The following is an 18,025-nucleotide window of genomic DNA, read 5'->3' as shown; positions in this document are numbered from 1 at the left end:
GAGGAGGAGCCCTGGAGGACAGAGCCGGTAGGATAGAGCTGTGGAGGAGGAGCCATGGAGGACAGAGCCGGTAGGATAGAGCTGTGGAGGGGGAGCCCTGGAGGACAGAGCCGGTAGGATAGAGCTGTGGAGGAGGAGCCCTGGAGGACAGAGCCGGTAGGATAGAGCTGTGGAGGGGGAGCCCTGGAGGACAGAGCCGGTAGGATAGAGCTGTGGAGGAGGAGCTGTGGAGGACAGAGCCGGTAGGATAGAGCTGTGGAGAGGGAGCCCTGGAGGACAGAGCCGGTAGGATAGAGCTGTGGAGGAGGAGCCCTGGAGGACAGAGCCGGTAGGATAGAGCTGTGGAGGAGGAGCCGTGGAGGACAGAGCCGGTAGGATAGAGCTGTGGAGGGGGAGCCCTGGAGGATAGAGCCGTGGAGGAGGCAGCTGTGGAGGGGGAGCCGTGGAGGAGGCAGCTGTGGAGGAGGGAGTCGCTGCAGGACAGGGGGAGTAAACACTGCGTCTGAGACAGATCGCAGAGACAGGGAACAGACTGAACCCAGCAGAGAGTGAGTGCCAGTTACTCATTGTGGGGAGTGAGGCTCTCACCCCGGGACACCAGCCCATTGCACAAGCCAACGGGACTTCTCCTTGAAGATGCCTGATAAAAACCAACCTCGAGGTCTGTGTCCTTTTAAGTGATCGCCTTCAAGAAGAACTAGAGGCTGGAGGAGTCTGCCCCATCCCTGTGCTCACAGCTCTCAGCGCGCATGCGCACACCCGCCCAGCACAGAGAGGTCTGCTCGCCCACAGTAAGCACGTTCTTGCGTATTTTTCTGTCTAGTTGGAAGGCACTGGCTTGCTCGGAGCCAACTACTGACAGATTCCCACTGGATCGATCTCTTAAATGAATAGAACATCTTCAATAATCCACGTGGAAGGACTAGGCGACAGCCCGAGGCCCAGTTTTCTTGGTGTTTTTAACTGGATGCAGAAGGTGGACATCAGACATGAGGGCAGTTAGCATCACCCTCTGCACCCTCTCCAGCAAGTCACTGTTTTTATTATTTTTAAAATGTGTTTTCATTGATTTTAGAGGCAGGTAGGGAGAGGGAGAGAGAGAGAAACATTGATGAGAGAGAAACATCATCAATCGGCTGCCTCCTGCACGCTCCCTACCAGGGATCAAGCACAAAACCTGGCATGTGCCCCGACGGAATTGAACTGGCAACCTTGCAGCGCACAGGATGACGCTCAACCATTTCTTTTGTGAAATGTCTGTGGTTGACATCTGCCATGCATTTCCCGGGATTTGGGATTAAAAAAAAATCAATTTGAATGAACTGTTTACAATAATAAAAATGTTAAACTGCGAATTGTTTTCCAAATTGGTCTTTTAATATCCTTTAATGTAATAAGGTTTTCACTTTTAGATAGTTAAGATTTCTGATTCTTTGTGATTTGTTCAGTTTATTATAGTATTAGAATGCCATTTGCTATAATTCTATTTTTCTTTGTATTTTTTACTTAATAACCAATGTAGTTTAGTTCAGTGTCGAAGAGGAAGGGTAGAGTTGATTTTTGATTCCCCCCCAGAATTGCTAAGAATCTACCCCGATATGAGTTCATTAGCAGTCCCCCTCCCCTGCTGGCCATCCTGTGAGGAACTCGTGGTCCCCAGGCGTGTGGCCTGTCCCCGCACCGGGCCCTAGCCCCCGGCCAGGACGGTGCCCACCGCTGTGGTCAGACGGGGCGCTGCCCCCCGACTCCCGGAGACGGCAGTGCTGGTGGCCCCCAGGGCTCATTTTTTGGAAATTTCCTTAATATTCTTTCTCATGTTTGTTATCCTCCCCGCCGCCCCCGAATTTTATTTCGAACGATTTCACGTCTACTTTTATACTTGGATTTCTCTGCCGGCTCCCCACTTGTGTGTTATTCTGGATACATTGTGGACCGCTCTCAGGCCCAGGCTCAGCTTCCTTCCCTGACTTTCAGGGTCTGGGCTGACACTGGGACAGACCGCCTGGGGGGGGGCGGGGTGGTCCTGGGTCTCTCTCCTTCCTTCCTTCCTTCCTTCCTTCCTTCCTTCCTTCCTTCCTTCCTTCCTTCCTTCCTTCCTTTTTTTAAAAAATATACACATTTTATTTTATTATTTTTTTAATCAAAGAGTTTTCAGTTACAGTTTACATTCAATATTACTCTATTAGTTTCAGGTGTGCAGCATAGTGGTTAGGTAACCACATACTTTACAGAGTGTTCCCCTGATATTTCCCGGCCCCCCTGGCCCGAACATGGATATTACAGTATTAGTGACTATGTTCCTTATGCTGTACTTCACACCCCGTGACTGTTCGTAACTACCAATCTGTCCTACTTGGTCCCTTCACCTTGTCCCCCAGCCCCCCAAGGCCCTTCGTCCCCCCGGCAACCATCAGTGTGTTCTTTGTGTCTTTCTCTCTTTGGTTTGTTCATTTATGTTGTTCATTAGATTCCAGGTATCAGTGAAACCCTACGGTATTTGTCTTTCTCCGTCTTAACCCCTCCAGTGCTTCAGTTTCCCTTCCTGGGAAATGGTGATAACTCATCTGCTGGCTTGCTGGACAGATGAAATAAAGTCCTATAAATATGAAGCCTGGAACGCTGCTCCGTGTACTAGTATAGTAAGTGCTGTGTATGCCATAGTTATCGCTAAAATCTTTAAAGTCATAACTCCACAGGCACCAGAGAGGCCCCGTGTGGACTGAATGAGTAACTCCATATGCGAGAGACGTGGGCACAAACCTGGCCCCTTGCGCAGGAGACTGCCCGCTGACAGAGCCCGTAAAGCCAGACGCTTCAGCCCGCAGCCAGCCGACGCCCCGCACCTGCGTCCCGGAGAGCCTGGGAGAGAGCTGAGCCTCAGCTGTGCTCCGCTGCTCCTTCGAGGAAAGGTGTTCTGCGGGGGAGGGGGTTGTTCTGGGGGGGGGCTGGGGGCAGAGATGGGTAACCCGTAGGTTTTTAAGAATACTTTTCTCATTGCTAATGTATTACATTTGCAAACAGCATAGGTTACATTTGCTTTAAAAACATTATCCTTTGAAGCCAACTTTCTAACGTGGCTTCCACAGGAAACATGCACAGCGACTCCTGGGATAAAGGAGCACAAAGAGGCACGCGCTTGGGGACGCGGTGCGCCCTGGAAGAGGCGCGCCAATACCCGAGCTGCCTGCACGGGCCGCGGGCCGATCCCATGGGACTGCCACAGGGCCGGAGCCTGGGACCCGGACGGCCGGGCAGCAGAGCCAGCGGCCAGCACAGGCCGCCCTCGGAAACGCGGCCGCTGCGTGGGGCAGAGCCATCTGCACTGCGACCCCCGGTGCGGCCAGGCTCCTCCGAGTTGGCCCGACACGTGCCTCTGACCCTGAGCTCTGCTCACCCTCCTTGACTGCCTCCTGCCGTGACCGGCCCTGCAGCCCTAAAGCCTGTAAATGTGGGTGCTGCCCAGTTCACCCACTGGGCTACGAAGCTGCCCGACCACCGTCTGCTACACCGTCCCGGCTCAGGGCCGCCCGAGCGGGGCCCCGGGAGCCCTGAGCGTGATTTCTGCCTGGATGCTCAGCCCCACAGCGCAGTCTGTTAGGCCAGGAACCCTGAAGAGCGCAGTCTCCCGGGCTCGCGTGGGAAGCTCCTCCTTAGGAGCGTCCCTGTGGCCTGAAAGGGACCCACAGGCTACTGCTCCGGGCAGGTGGCCGGGCCCGTGGCCTGCCGTCCAGGCACTTGCTTCTATCAGTGGACTTCATCGCAATGAAAGACTTCCCTCTTTGGCACTTCGGGTTACTGGGGATTTGGCTACAAGCCATGTCGTATGGTAGAAATCACTAAAAAATGAAAACATATTTAACCACCAACACTCCACTTGATGAAAATAAATACCGTAGTATAAAAAATATTAGGACGTGATTTCTAACATTACTCACACCCAGCAAAGGGGAAACGTTGGTTTATTTATGTTGGTTCTGGCTGAAGATATGTCATACCTAGAACTGACAGACATGGGTCCAAACAGAACTCAGGCCCCGCTTCTGGGCTCCGTACTGAGCTGATGATTTAGTGCCTACTTCTCAAAGTCCTATATTAGCCATCAGGAAATAGATGAGAATAAATCTTCATTGTTGAGAATATTACAGATGCCCCTTCTTGTTCCCCCCATTGCCGCCTCCACCTGGTTCCTACCCCACCCAGGCCTTCACCTCCCACTGTCTGTGTCCATAGGTAATGCATATATGCATGTAAGTTCTTTGGCTAATCTCTTCCTGTTCGCCCCGCCCCCCCTCCTCTGAGATTCCTCAGTCTGTTCCATGTTTTCATGTCTGGTTCTATTTTATTCATCAGCTTATTTTGTTCATTAGATTCCTTGTTCATTTATTTTGATTTTTAGATTCAACTGTTGATAAATATGTATTCATTGCCATTTTATTGTTCATATTTTTTCTTCTTCTTCCTCTTCTTAGAGAATACCCTTCAACATTTCATGTAATCCTGGTTTGGTGGTGATGAACTCCTTTAACTTTTTCTTGTCTGTGAAACTCTTTATCTGACTTTCAATTCTAAATGATAAGCTTTGCTGGATACCACAATCTTAGTTATAGGCTCTTGCTATTCTTCACTTTGAATTTTTCTTGCCACTCCTTTCTGGCCTGAAAAGTTTCTGTTGAGAAATCAGCTGACAGTCGTATGGGTGCTCCCTTGTAAGTAACTGTTTTTCTCTTGCAGCTTGTAAGATCCTCTCTCTGTCTTTTGCTCTTGGCATTTTAATTACGATCTGTCTTGGTGTGGTCCTCTTTGGGTGCCTCTTGTTTGGGACTCTCTGTACTTCCTTTTCTTGTAAGTCTATTTCTTTCACCAGGTCAGTGTCACTTACACCACGTGTAGGGAATCACTGCTCAGCATGAAAAGAGCATGCTGGGCAGAAGCAGCTGGGAGGACCCCATCCTGCCCATCTCCTGGGCTCATCGATGTCGTTTTTGTCTGAGTGTCCAGGTGTGAGCCACAGGAGCTGAAACGCACAGACTCCAGTTCCTGTGGCCGGGGATGGGCTCAGGAATCCACCCTCGGAAGCATCCCCGGTCAGTCTGATCCAAGCGGACCTTTAACATGAGGGTTGGCAAACTTTTTCTATAAAGGGCCAGAGAGTCCATATCTGAGGTTTCTGCAGTAAAATTTTACTATGTATCCTAAAATTTGAACTTCATGCGTCATTTCACGTGTCATGAAATATTATTCTTTTTTTATATATATCTTATTGATTTTAGAGAAGAAGGAAGAGGGAGAGATAGAAACATCAATGATGAGAGAGAATCATTGATTGGCCGCCTCCTGCACGCCCCATACTGGGGATTGAGCCCGCAACGCAGGCATGTGCCCTTGGCTGGAATTGAACCTGGGACCCTTCAGTCCGCAGGCCAATGCTCTATCCATTGAGCCAAACCAGCTAGGGCTATTCCTTTTAAGAACACTTTTTCCCTTCAACCATTTAACAATGTACAAGAACAGGTGGCGAGCCAGATTTGGTCCGCGGCCATCTGGTTTACCAGCCCCGCTTCGACTCCAGGCCGTGTGCACATGGCTGCTTTAAGTGCTGGTGCTGAGACTTTTGAAGCCAGTGGCGTGGAGACTTTTGAAGCGGCGGGAGGGAGGTGTCGGGACATCTGACGCACCAGAACATTCCCGGCAGGTGGCAGCCCCGCCCGGAGCAGCGGCTGCAATGCGACCAAGCAGCCGAAAGGGAGGCGCTTTCGGGAACACGATCTGCCGGTCTGAGGTCGGCTTAATGGACAGGGGGCCTGGGTGGAGCAGTGATGGGCAGGCCCGGTGCAGGCTGCAGCCTCCTCGACAAACCTGGTTTCTAGTGTCATTCCACCCGACGTCTCCGCTGAAGAACGTCTCAGAGCGTGGGTGGTGGGAGGGTGATATAGTCTCACATTCACCCATTTGTGAGTCCTCTATCCTTTCCATGTGTTCAATGCAACTGGAAACAATGACTTTCAATGTATTGCCCAGTGCTGGATGGTGAGCAGCCACCACCACGTCACAGAGCTGCTGCCGGGCCAGAGACTAGCCTCCTCCTGGGGCAGGCGCCGCCACCTCCTGTCTGCGCCTCGGGCTCGGCCTGGCCAGCAGGGAGGGCAGGTGCAGCTTCCTCTGCCTGGGCCAGACACGAGTGCATCACAGAGACCCACGGCAGGCCAGGTCAACAGCATCTCCACCAGCTGACCCCGGGGCTCAAACCACGTGAAGTGTGAGCGGGACGGACCACACTGTCTGCATGTACCTGGGCAGAGACTGGGTTATAAAGGCCCTCGGGGAGCTTCCTCCACCGTCTCAGGCTGGTGAGATGGGGCTGCTCACGGCCTTCATGTGATTTTAGCCGCATTAATGCCATCACGACGTCCAGATAAACACAAGAGCCCCCGTGCGCTGAACCGTCAGAGGATGTGTGGGCTGGCAGGAGTGGGCTGCAGGCGAGAGAAGGGACCTTCAGACAAGGTGGGAGGAAAGGCCTGCAGTAAACCGGTGATCGGAGGAAGACCAGGATGGATGGAAAAATCTATTTTACTGAGAATACTTGAAGGCGCTGGTGTTGTCAGCAATATTTTTGAGGAAGCACTTGGAAATGAGAGACTAAACTACACAATGAACGCACAGTGGGCCAAGGCCTTACATGTTTCCGCGCTCGGGCTCCTAGGAAGCAGACCTCAGGTGACCGTGCCCGCACCACGGGGGTCTGGTCTGGGGAAGCGAGCGCGCAGGAAGGATGCGGTGCCGCCATCACGCCTCCCGTACCTGTCACCGCCTCCCGTACCTGTCACCGGGAAGAGCCGGCTGGGGCTGCCCCGCAGGGCAGAGCCGTACCGACACGCCAGCTATTCGACGTTCACATGAAGAAAAAGGATGTAAAGACCAGGACTTTCTTTTGAAAAGGAATGGGCTGGCGCGGACACGTCATAAACCCCATCCACACGTGTGCTGGGCGCCCAGGCTCGGCTGGCCCGGTGGCGGGAGGAGGCTGCCCTGGGCGGGAGGCGGGCGGGAGGCGGGCGGGGGGGGGGGGGGGGCGGGGCTGCCCACTCGCAGGTCCCCTCGGCAGGAAGCCGAACCTGCAGTCAGAGCCGCTTTAACAAAACTTGTCGGCTAAACCCATGTGCTTGTAGCCCAAAGATGGGGATTTAGTATCCAGAAACGAATAAATGAGACTCCTGGCTAGTAGCACACAAAAGAAATAGGGACGTAAACATACTACAGAACCGAAGAGGCCTGCTCTCCCTGAGTGAGGGTGGCGGGGCAGAGTCGAGAGCGTGCACCAGACTCGCTAAGATTACGGCAAATACTTGAGCCACCGTGAAACCTCCGCAGGGGGGCTCCCTCGGCTGACGAGGAGGTCTGGGATGGATCCCAAGGAAACCAGACGATTCCGGACACCTTTTCCAGAAATGCTGCCAGATCTTCCTCTCTACCTCTCCTTTTCCTCAAAAATTACGCACACGGGGCACACCCCCGTGCACGTGTGCACGCACACACAGGCACCTTCATTCTCCTTCAATACGTGAGAAAGGTCTAATCTTGTCCCCAGCCTGTCGCCAGCCACCCAGACATGCCTATGCAGGAAACGAGCAACACCAACCCCCCCTCCCGCCGCCCTTCCAGGAGGTAGGAGCCGGGACAGCGAGGCCAGGCTCAGCAGCAGAGCCTGGTGCCGTGGAGGCAGCGCGGCCTCACACCTCGCAGAATGACCGTCAGAAATCGACATGAAAAAGGTGCATTTCAATGCAGTCCCTGGGGATGGCCGATTCCTCTCTCTTTCTTTCTTTTTTTTGTTTTGATAGCCAGGCGAATTTCATTGCCTCAAGGTCACCCCCCCCCCCCCCAGTGTATTTTCTGGTGACATCATCGCGGCCCAGACCCCCCCCTCCCACAGCTTTCTGGGGCCTGTGGCTCATGCTGGAGCTTGTGACTAATGACCAGGTACCACCAGCGTGTTGTGAAGAGAGAAGAAAACAATTACAAAGGCACCAACTTGAAAAGCTTGTCTCATATCAAACCTGAGTTACAATGTATTTCCACCTCAGCGCGCCGCTCGGTGAGCAGGGAAGAGTGTCTTTGCCATAGCGCCTCCTCAGGTTCCCATTTTCCCATGTGAGCAGGATTGCACGTCTGTTTTCAAATTCCAAAACCGAAACAACCAGGCAGCATGAATTTATGATACATTTCACTTTTCTCATTAAAACCCCATGCCTGACAACGATCGGAACTGTGTCCAAATGCAGTGACCTGGTTTTTAAAACGTGGTGAGCGGAGGAAGCAGCTGGACGCTTCCATAAACATGACAAAGGAAAACCAACAGAGTAAAGCCGACTCGGTGGAACCCAACTCATCACCATAAAAGTCCAGCCAAGGTGGTCTTGAGTTAACGACTGTTGTCTTTCAGGGCCATGAAATTCACAACTTTTAACAAGACACGAAGGAAAAGGAAAATAACGACATGGAGAGGTGCCAGCTGCCCCCTCTACCCCCGCGCCCCTCTTTCCTGCTACCAGCAGGGCTGCTGGCTTGGGGACAGCAATGCTGTCGGCTAGAAATCACATTCCCAGGCGCAGAGGCGGCCGGGTGACAATCTGTCCAATGAGGTGTAATGGAAGGCGCCGGGCGGGCGGCCTTCGGGGACAGGAGACCAGGGAAAGGCCTTCAAAGGGCAGCCCCACTCCGCACCGGCCGCTCTTTGCCTCCCGAGGCTCTGCCTGCGGGGGAGGGCGGCTGGGAGCTGGAGAGCATCTCAGTCCCGGAGGGCGGCGGGGAGGAGGGCGGCGGGGAGGGGGGCGGCGGGGAGGGGGCGGCACAGGCTCCGGGGCCCAGGGTGCGGGCGCAGCTCCGCAGAGGTGTCCGGAGGACTCTGCTTGCGTGGAGGGAAACTCACCGGGGTCGGCCGCCCTCGGTGAGGTCCCTGCGACACGCTGCCCAACTCATTGTAACAAACAAACAGAATGTCCAGCACCCTTAGGGGATTTTAAAACACCCGCTTAAAAACAAGTGATGTGCTAAGCAGCATCCATTTTTAACTCTTCCTTTTTAAAATTTATCTTTATTGTTGAAAGTGTTCTAGACATCCCCTTCCCCCTCCCTTGACCCCTCCCCACTGTTTACTCCCCTCGGCGCCCCCCAGGCCTTCACTGCACCCTAACCAGGCCTCCGAAGGATCTCTCCTCGAAAAGCAGTCCTGGCCGACTGAGCAAACATACGGCCCTGAAAGCAGCTCAGTGTGCCCACTAAGGAAGGTGAAAACGAGCATCGTCACCATTTGGGGGACGATGTACATCGAAGCTCACGAGTGACACCCTGGATTGCTCGGGTCCCGGGGGCCCTGGTGGCTGCAGCTGCAGTGACAGACAGGAAGCTCCTAGAGCAGGCGTGCCCTCCCGTCAGAAACGCCTCCCCTCAGGTTCATCTGGAAGAGGCAGAAGGTGCGCAGGTGCATGCATCAGAGGGCCCCCCGTGACCTCTGCCCCTGGCATTCTCCCTTGAGTGCGGATGCTCCAGGGGCCTGCTTCTGACAAACAAGGTGACGACGGGCTGGCGCGCCTGCGATTGGGCCCCAGCACCTGGTGACTCCTGCCGCGCTGGCACTCGGCCCCTGGCACAGGAAAGGCACAGCATTCTCCCAAATGCTGGAGGTGAAGAAGGCTCCTCTTGCTGAGGCTGGCGTTGCTGAAGCAAGCTGGCACGTTGGGGGGGCCCCTCGCAAGGAACTGAGAGCCACCTCCAGCCACAGCCACCACGGACCGAGTCTCTCCATCCAACCAAGTGAATTCTGCCTCCGCCACGCGAACTGGGAAGCGTGTGTCCCTGGCTGAGCCCTCACAGGCGACGCAGCCCGCTAACACCCTGACTGCGGACGGGAGAGCCTGCAGCGAGCCTAGCGAAGCCGCGGATCCGGACCCAGAAACCGATGTGTGTTCTCTTACATGCAGAGGCCGGGGGTCATTGGTTAGGTGGGAATTGGTAAACAATTCAGTTAACTACAGGGCTATTTGTAATAATAAATCAATGGGAACAGCCAGAATGCCCACGAGGACTGGCTGAGTAAAAATAGTACACACGTGTGATATAATGCAATTCATCCATTAAAATCAGGCTCTAGATCAGTGGTCGGCAAACTCATTAGTCAACGGAGCCAAATATCAACAGTACAACGATTGAAATTTCTTTTGAGAGCCAAATTTTTTAAACTTAAACTTCTTCTAACGCCACTTCTTCAAAATAGACTCGCCCAGGCTGTGGTATTTTGTGGAAGAGCCACACTCAAGGGGCCAAAGAGCCGCATGTGGCTCGCAAGCCGCAGTTTGCCGACCACGGCTCTAGATGAATAGACAAGTATTTGTAAATCATTCTGCATTGTATTGGTTACAATATATTTTTAAAGTTCACATCCTTCTGTGCCATATAAAACCATTATCTGGAATAAATATGCTTTATATATGCAAATGTAGAGAAGGGAGTAGAATCATACAGAGCAAGGTGTTAGTAGTTACCACCACCTTGCTGGTGTTTTTTATTTTATTTCTTTGCTTATCTATACTTACAAATTGTTAGAGTGATTGTGCGCCGCATTATAATAAAACACAGCTATATGCACAGAGACGAGGACGAGAACAATAAACAAAAAAGGAATCCGCAGCAATACAGAAGCCGCAATACACCAAGGAGGCTTCACGCGTTCTTTTGGTCGATTGCCTTCTATGTGCCAACGTAAAACTGAGACGTTATCTGACTGTCCTGGCAGGCCAAGGCAGCGAGGCCGCCAGCCATGTGCATCAGGGGAGAAGGTGAGTGATCCGTTCCCACTTGCTAACTGCCCTGGATGGAACACAACATAAAGAAAGAAATGAAAGGAGTCATGTTGCAGAGACAGCATAATTGTTGCAAATGGATAGGAAGCATTACATAGACAACATCTGGAAAAGAAGAAAATTGACATCAATTGGACAAAACTGAGAGGTAACAAAGTAACAAAAACGAGAGGCCAGTGGTTCCCAGCCTTTTTCTGGCCACGCCCCACCTACGCGTCTCTAAAATCCTGATGCCCCCCCCCCCCCCCCACCGTGACATAGAATTCCTGTTATTCAAAAAGTGACTCCTATTCACGCGGAGAAAGCCTAGAAGGCCAGAGAACATGGCATCCACGAAAGAGAAAAATAAAAGAGCGAAAGGACAGTTGAAGTACTGAGGAAATATCACTAAGAAATTATTTTAAAAAATAACAGTATGAAGTGATATGAAAAAACAGCAAATAAAGTTTCAAACATATACTAGAGAACAGAAATGCATAAATATGTCACAATATATATTTATATAGTGTATATGAGGCCCCAGTGCAAAGAAGTCACTGTTAATACCTCATTCTCGAATCGCCCCCCTGTGGGGCGTGGGCCCACGTGGGAGCCACTGGTGCGGGCAGTGCAGCGCAGAGCGAGATGCAGACACATCAGGGAGGGAGAGGCTGCGTCACTGCTAAGGAAACCTTCACGTTGGATTGATGAGTTTTGACTTTTTTGCCTGGCTGACCTGTTTCTGTAGAATACAAGTAATTTTAGGGCAAAAGCTCAAGTTTCTCCCATTCTATTTATTGGTCTTATGAAGAAATACACGCATGCAGGATCGTTTAGCGTTTGATTCTGGTGATAATTATCTAAGAAAAATACTAGATCACGCTGATTACCAACAAAAACTGCTATTCATTTTGAAGCTCAACATTTCAAAACTCTTTCCAGGAAACAGCCACAGAGAAAACCACCACCCAATAGCCAACCACTCTTCAGCAGACAAGTCAGCTCTTTGGGGCTGCAAGATGTCGCACCCACAGACACTGAAAAGTGACTGCAATTTCCCAGCACGTCTCCGAGTCCCGGGGGCGGGGGGCGGGGCCAGGCCCCGTGACCCCCAGAGCCCCTGGAGGAGGACACGGAACAGGGACACGCGAGGGCTTTGCACACAAGCCCACAGGCCCTGAGAGACCCGCTTCTGTCTGGACGCACCATGTGGTGCCTGTGCGAGCCAACAAGTGGGTGTGACTGAGCTTTGAAAAAGCAAACTATTCAGGTAAACGTGTAAGAGGATTAAACTACAACGGAACTTGAACCTCAGGGTGGGAGGGAAAACTTGAGGATTATTTTCCCTGCCTGGTCCGGCTATGGCCCAAGGAGCAGAATTCCAAGGAACTTCTTCACGTGAGTTTGTGGAAACAGACGTGAAGAGCCACGGCATACGTATAGTGGACAGACGTGTGGAGGGTGGACGCGGAACTGGGCGAGCCTGGGCTCACCACCGGGGATGAGTGACAGCTCGCGTCGGGAATGCAGAGAGGACCTGCACGAATCTAGCAGAGATATCTGGGGGGCGGGGGGAGGGGGGCAGGCCAGAAGCCCCAGCACCCAGAGATGTGGAGACAATGCAAATGAATGACCTTGGGTTTCTGAATGGAACTTGCCTTTTTTTTCTTAAAAAGGAAAAATGCTGTTCCCTCTGCTTCAATGGTACCGTAACGTGTAATTTTTGAGATATAAAGTGTGAAACATAAGGCAAGGGGTTCTAAATCAGCGGGAGACCAATTAAAAGACTTAGACTGTCATTCAGAAGCATCCCACAGAAGGCAATAAAATGAGGGGGTGGTGGGTTCTATTTCAATAACAGAGGCTGCAGAAGGATTTTATTTCTTCCAACCGTCAGCCAAATATATCCAGCACTGATCAGAACATGGGAAGTACACTCTTACACTGTGTTAAGCTAAGAGAACGAAATCCATGCTTCACAAGACTGCACCTGAACAGAGCTCTGATTCTCAGGGAGGCTGTGCGAGGTTCCCTACCCTATCTCCAGTGGTTTACAACGCTATTAATAAACACTAAGTGTGCAGTTAACGTAATAATCAAGTTATGTTCAGCTGTGATCCTACCATTTTATCATAAACTAGAGGCCCAGTGCACAAAATTTGTGCACAGGTAGGGTCCCTAGTCCTGGCCGGCGATCAGGGCCAATCGGGGCCTTCCTTCCCTGGCTGCCAGCTGTCGGCTGGGGCCTTCCTTTGTTCCGTGCCACCCCCTGGTGGTCAGCGCATGTCATAGAGAGCAGTCAAACTCCCAAGGGGACAATTTGCATATTAGCCTTTTATTATATAGAATAGGAAACCCACCCACATTTCTTAGCGAGGGCGAACTGGCGTTTGGGGCAGGAGATATTCACTGCGCAGGACTATTTTGTGCAACCGAAATTGTCCCCCTGGACATCTGCAAATGCCTCTTGTGAGTAGAATGGGACTCGGTGGTGGTGACACGAATCACCCATAGGAAACAACTGGATTTGACTGATGCAGAATTTATGTCCTTTAAATGGGGTAACCACTTGCCTCCTTGAAAAAAAAATGGATATTTATCCAGAAACTAAATAAAGCCTGGAAGTGCTGTTAACATCCCAAATTGTAGGATTCTGTCTGAGAATACATATAAAAAGTTGCAAGGAATAATTATAATAATGCGTTAGGCTGACGTATTAAATCAAATCACAAATTGCTTCAGAGTTGAGTTGGATGTTTGGTGTAACTGGGAGGCCCGACTCGAAGGTGGGTGCTGACCCCTGAGACCAGGCGTGTTGATGATGAAGCCTGATGTTCTTGGTGTCCCTGCTGGATGGGACAGAAGAGCTAAACTGGTCCAAGTGCCTGAAACATCTGTGAAAACATGACCAATGGAGGTTTTTGTGTCCAGGGCGTGCGGCCAGCGGAATGGAAGCGTCAGGGGACAGGCCTTTCAAACTCTAGCTTGCACATTTGGGATTTCATGAGCCCACGATATTAAAACACACTCTTCAAGAATTCTCCTCTTGCTTAAAACTGTATTCCCGAAGTGATCGGAAATGTTTCTCGAAGGCACACCTAACATAAAAATCAACTCCCAAGGCTTTCCAAGTGAAGCCTTAACCCAACTCTTCCCCACCTACCAGCAGAACTCTCGTCATAGAAGGGAAGAAAACAGGAGTTAAAGTTTAAAAGGATCAGTAACATTTTAAGCCAACAACAAAGTAACAAAGTAAACCTTTCCTACTTAGGAGTCTTTAAAAAAAACGTGACACATTTCCAAGTTTGCCTGCGGCATGCATCGATCAGCTGTTCCTTATGGGAAGAAGCATACGTACACGCATGCAGGGTGGGGGCCCAGCCGAGCCCCGCCCGCTGGCTGGTGTGCACCGCGCTCTGGCTGCCCGCTGCCCGCTGCCCGCTGGGGAAGTCACAGCATCCGGGGACCGGAAACAGGCGCTTGCCCCCCCTCACCCCCCCCACCCCCCCACGGAAGCTGCTTTTATGCTTTTAAAGAACTAGAACTGTGACGCTATCATTTAACCCGCCTTGGACTTAGATGGGACTTAAACATTTTAAGAATTATGATTGCACAAAGCATAGTCACGCACAGCTGGGAGTCACTCTCTAGGGGACACAGTGGAATCATGCTGCCGAGTTTTCCCGTGAAATACCTCCTGAGCCAGACGCTGACCCGTCTCTCCTCACGGGGACCGCACCGGGGGACCTCGGCCGCAGAGCGCCCGCTCCACGCCCACCAGTCTGAGTAGGAAAAGAGCCCAGCCACTGTCTCAGGGTAAGCGACAAGTTGCGCTGAGCTGCACAGTGAGCTGGTGTTACCCCGAAGCGGCACTGCCCGGCACAGTGGCCACTTGCCGCACGCGGCTCTCCAGCTCGTGACGCGCCCGTTCAAGGTGAGATGAGCCGTAGCCGTAAAAGGTACACAACTTCGAGGGCCTGGCATGCGGAAGAGCATGCAGAGTGTCTCACTAATGCCCTTTTATACTGATCATAGAAAACAACGGTGTTTGGATATATTAGGTAAAATAATGTAGTTTTACCCTAATTATTTTCACCTATTTCTTTTCCCTGTTTTTTAAAAATGTGTTTTTATTGATTTGAGAGAAAGGGAGCAAGGGAGAGGGAGAAAGAGAGAAACACCAATAAAAGAAGAGACCCATTGATTGGCTGCCTCCTGCACACCCCCTAGTGTGGACAGAGCCTGAACCCTGGGCATGTACCCTGACCAGGAATCGAACCAGTGACCTCTCAGTGCCTGGGATGACGCCCAGCCAACTGAGCCAGCCCAGCCAGCACTCTCTTTCCTGTTTTTAATGTAGCTGTTAGAGATTTGAAATTGACACATGGAGCTCACATTAAATTTCTATTGGACAGTGCTGCTCCAATATTATTCTTTTAAAATAAACAAGCGATCAACATCTTTGAATTATTCATCTGCCTCTAATGATTGTTTGCCATTCTGTAATAAAAACAGGACCCAGGCTCCGTACTGGCAGAGGGAGGTGGGTGGTGGGAGGCACTGGAGTCCCATTATTTCCACACCTGATTGATGGTTGAAATTATGAACAGGTACAGGGAGGAAAAAAGATGCTGAGTCAAATGTAAATGCAAACCCAGTCTGAGAGGTGACCTATGGCACGATGCCACAGACATCGAATGACAGCTCTCCGGAACATTCTGGAACATTCCCACGTACGCAGCCTTGGGCACGGAGCCGAGGTCCCTCTAACACAGCAGTGCGGCAGGTCCCCCTGAGGTCTCAGTGGTTAAACATTGTCTAGTTTACTGACCGAAAGGATTCACATGAAAGAACATTTACGAACGGCCTCAGGACTCTGCAGGTGATCCCTGAAAATGTGGGCATGTCACACGTTTAGCATTTCACTTCATAACTACCCAACTGGTCCAGGAAGCATATCCCTTGAAAATGGCAGTGCCTTAAATTATTATTTTAAAAATTTGCATTAATGACCCAAATTCTAAGTTCACAATACAATTCTGAAAGGTGACACATTCTAATTTGACATGATTTTGTGCTTATAATAAAAGGATATAAAACACATTAATTAGAAATTAATGAATCTTGAATGACAACAAGTCAACAAAATACGTGTGGAGAGTTTTCTTTAAAACACACACACATACACATATCCGTACCGAGCCAAATGTATGTCATAGGACACCCGCTTTCCCCAGGTGCCGTTAGACAGCATCGGCCCCTGGTGGCCGCAGCAGCACAGGAGAGAGGCCTGGGGGCTCAGAAGGCGCCCTGTCTTAGCTTGCTAACTCCCCCAGGTTTCCGTGGGGCATTGGGAAAGTGGGTTGCAGTATATGTGCATTTTAATCATAGAAATTCACCCACAGGCACGTGGCTGGAAGGAAGAGCTATTTTTAAAAACAACAGACAGGAACCCCACCATTCCACCCCATTCGATGCAACGCTGCCCCAGCATAGGAAGGGAGAGAAGACGTGTCTTTTTAAACTGGTTTCAGCTCCCAAGTCTTTCATGTAGCTCTGGCCTCCCGAGTGACTGAAGGCATCGTAAAGAATACCCGTGGCTTATGTGTTGACTTAGGCGGTAAATCCCTGCCTGGAGGGCCTGGTAGTGTGCTGATGGCACAGTGTGCTCATTAGGCCGTAATGTCCACTACACTGGTCCCGGCACTCTCCTGGCTCCATCCTTCTGCCCACCGCCTCTGCCTGAGCTTTGGAAAGATCACTTGGCGGCTGCGTCACACAGACCGCCTGTAGCCAGGAGGCAGGAACAGCAGTTACCTGGTGACCTGAGTCACTAACGTGGTGGAGAAGGACAAAAGTGGACAGAGGTTTCCCAGGAAGGGTGCCGGGATGGCTGCTCCGTGGAGGACTTCGGTTGCTAACAGGACTCCACAAATTGCACAGCATCAGTATTCTCCATCATGGTACTCTCTCCCAATGCACACCTTTTTAATGTTGACTGAGATAAGCTTAGAGTGACCTTTTTACGCCCCCTCCTGCTGTAGCTTCGCGCTGGTTACAGAGTGCAGCCCCAGGCCTTGTTCATGCAGTTAAACATTTGCTCGGGGAACGGCTGGGCTTCTGGAGATTCAGAAAAAATGACCCCCATCTTGCCCAATCTCTCATTCAATCCCAAAACTGAGACAGGAGACTTGTCTATAGGTGCACAGTATATACAGACCAAGGAAAAAGTGTAGGTAACACCACTGAACACGTGGAGTCACAATTCCCCATATTGCTTGCAGCTCAGGTAATTTTCTAATTTCGAACGCAAAGTTGCGAGTTTCTGAAATTCAGACTATACAATTCCCAGAAGGATCCCATAAGGCAAACATGATCTCATTTTATCCAGCGAGTGATAAATATGACATCACTGTCTTTTTAAACCCTGCAAACAAACAGTGCCGTGTGGTGCATTTTTCTTCTTTCCAACAGCAAACCAACAACCTGGCGTCTTCTAATAAACGGCTGTTAGGTCTGGGGGTCCCTGGGGCCAAATGTTCTTTATCCCCATTGCTACTGGTTTGCTAGTAATTTCTTTAGCCTCAGAGTTATAATTAGAAGACAGTCACTACTTGGCATAATCAAACTGTAATTGCTATTTGGGTGAAATCCAACCAATTTAAGTATCAGTACTTAAAAACACACACACACACACAAAACCCCAATATCTGGCAAAAGAGAATAACAAACACCATGCTCCAAGGAACAGGCTGTCTAATAAGGTGTGCCTAACGTTTGAGCTGTTTTCTTTTGGAGGTTGGAGAGCAAGTGATATTAAAAATATCCATGTGTTTTCAGGCATCGCGGTGTGTCAATGGCAACAAATGAAGGCTCTTCCATAACACGAACGACGGCAACAAGGATGAAAACCTCACTTGGGGTTACAAACGTACCCGGGCCTCGGGCCTCCGGTTACATGTGCGCTCCTGGGTGGTCACCTCACTTTTCTGAGTCTGTTTACTCATTTGTAAACCGGAATTATAATACCTTACTATGATAGACACGCCAACTTTTTGACGCCCCCAAATCTAGGTGAGATAAACGATAAGCAGGAAAATAAGCAAAAAGGTCTCTCTGTGCCATTGTCATCCTGCCATAATGTTGGTCCAAAGGCACCGATGTGGCGTAAGTAAAATTATAATGTG

The 18,025-nt window shown here is 50.8% G+C and overlaps 1 protein-coding gene across 1 annotated transcript in view; it reads right to left on the bottom strand.

The window, feature by feature from the left end:
• The window catches only part of ZNF704 (zinc finger protein 704), a 145,263-nt gene that overhangs the window by 83,811 nt on the left and 43,427 nt on the right, over nt 1-18,025 (bottom strand). The window lies entirely within an intron of this gene.

Source organism: Cnephaeus nilssonii (assembly GCF_951640355.1).
Source record: "Cnephaeus nilssonii genome assembly, chromosome: 18".
NCBI lineage: Eukaryota > Metazoa > Chordata > Mammalia > Chiroptera > Vespertilionidae > Cnephaeus > Cnephaeus nilssonii.
Note: the sequence above shows the minus strand (reverse complement) of the source record. Positions and strands in the feature narration are given on the sequence as shown.